This window comes from Astatotilapia calliptera, chromosome 2 (genome assembly GCF_964374335.1).
Source record: "Astatotilapia calliptera chromosome 2, fAstCal68.1, whole genome shotgun sequence".
NCBI lineage: Eukaryota > Metazoa > Chordata > Actinopteri > Cichliformes > Cichlidae > Astatotilapia > Astatotilapia calliptera.
Window position 1 is genome coordinate 13,741,423 of NC_137423.1, and position 2,427 is coordinate 13,743,849.

Genomic DNA, 2,427 nt, shown 5'->3' on the forward strand with positions numbered 1-2,427 from the left:
AGTTTGTTGCAAAATGCATTGTTTCTATTTGGGGTCATTTTTCACCCCACTCGTGGAAGAGTGTAGGTATTGATAGGTTGTGCATCCAAGGGTTAAAAAAGTTGTTAACATAAACTTAACAATGTAGTTTATGCTGTACAGTGTAGCGAGGAATGCCCAAGCCTCTACATTGGAGAGGTTTGGGGAAACAGCCACTTCATAAACGCATGGCACAACATAGAAGAGCCACCTCGACAGGACAAGACTCGGCAGTCCATCTGCATTTAAAGGACAAAGGTCACTCTTTCGAGGATGCCAATGTTTACATTTTGGACAGAGAAGACAGATGGCTTGAAAGAGGAGTGAAAGAAGCCATCTATGTCCACTGTGAGCGACCATCTTTGAACAGAGGTGGTGGCTTACAACACCAACTGTCTGCCATCTATAATCCAATTCTGAGATCCCTTCCCAGATGCCTTAACGCCCACTCACATCCTGGGCCATCTGACCTCTGGAAATCACATGATTAGGGTGGGGCTAGGTTTCACAGTGGGTTCACCCGAAACCTTGGCTGATTGTGACTTACATCCATTTTCACACCTTGGCTCATGTGATTAGGTAGAGGATCATTAGAGGGTCTATTGTCTCTCTTGGGGGGACACTCCCACAGGACTTAAGTCTGGGAGTCTCCACCATTTGACCCTAGAACTGAAGAAGCTTCTCAGATGAGAGGTGAAACATCTTCAAGCAACCTAAAAATGTCCAGATGCTTGACAAGCTCCTTAGACTGTTTTTGTGACTTGGTGCTCTATGTATACAGTTCAATTGAACTTGCTTCCTCCACAGTTTGAGGTTGTGAGAGCTCACATCTGTCTTCCTGCTATCCTTCTAGCATTTAGCAGGGTTATTGCTGTAGTTTTCTTTACAGAGGACAAAATTTCTTCTGGCAATGTTGTTGTTTATCCTTGTTGTTTTATTTCATCCATATTTAAGTTCCCATCCAAATGTAATGAATTGAGAAAATTGGCAAAATAAATTGAATGCACATTTCCATCAACTACTGTTATGGAAATATTAGCAGCCGGGTTGTTGAAGTTAGCAGTTGTTGACACTACAATTTTCCAGCTGGGTGCCATTAAATCATTTTATAATAAAAAAGCACAGGAAGATGACTTCATTAGGAGCAAACCAGTCAAACCCCAAACTGTGAAAAATTATATAAAATGAGAAAACATGATTGAAATTATGTACACCAATCAGCCACAACATTAAAACCACTGACAGAAAAAGTGAATAAAGATAATTAAATTGTAATTATAATACACTGCTTTTTGATCCAGGCATTGGGGCAGTAACCCCCCCCCCCCCTCCCATGATGTAAAGAGCAGCTCAAGAAAAGACACCAACATTTAGACCCAGACCTCCAGCCTCCCCACATCCCAGACTGATCAAGCACTCATGAGATGTAGTGGATGAGTCTAGACCATATACTGGACCATCAGAGGATAATGACTTCATCTCGTGCAGTTTTTTTCCCCCATGTCCTCCCACTCTGGATGTTAAAGTCACATGATTCATGTACATCATCACTGATTTAAAAAAAAGTGGTTTCCATTATAGTTTGTCACATTTTGCTTTTACATACAATGTAAACACAATGAATACAATGAATATTCCATCAAAACTAAAACTAAATCAAATGAATTTAATATTTCTTTGTAAATTAAATTCTGTGTAAACCATCTTGATATCACAAAGCTAATACTTGTGAGCCTCTCTGAGCATCACAGCAGATGTCATCGTATCCAAGTAACTGGCGATGGAACATATTTTATTTCTATTTTATTGCCTTTGAACCCTTCTGCAGTTCTGCAGTAGACCAGAAACTCCAGAAAACCATGAATCAACATTTGGACATTACTGGTGCGAAGATCGGCTGCACCAGAAACAGAACAAAGTTACAGAGTTTCCAGTAAAGACATATGTGTTCTGCAGTTTGCCACTTTTTGGCACCATCTGTGCAGGTTGAAAGTTCTTATTAAATAAAGCGGAGAACAGCACTGTACACCACGGCAGACGAAACAAGCAAATGAGACAGGAAACTGTGCTTTTTTTTAATTTATTTTTTGATGGGAAACTGCTCTCAAAGCAAGCAGGGACATGGAGTTGGAGTTGTTATCCTTGTGGATTTAAGTTTTGGAGGCAAGACAGCAAAAGAAGGAAGAATTCATGACAACGTGTTTCAGACGAAAAGAATGGTTTTAGTCTTCTTTTGCTGGTTAAGATCATTTTGGTTGGAAAATGATGAAGGTTCAGCAGGTTAGAACTCTCTCTGCATCTCTCCATCTGATACACTGTACACACTGCAGTAGTCACACCTGTTGCACATGCTCTAGAGTAAAATAACAAATGACAAAGTTTCAAGGGTTAGAGTTAAATCCAATCATA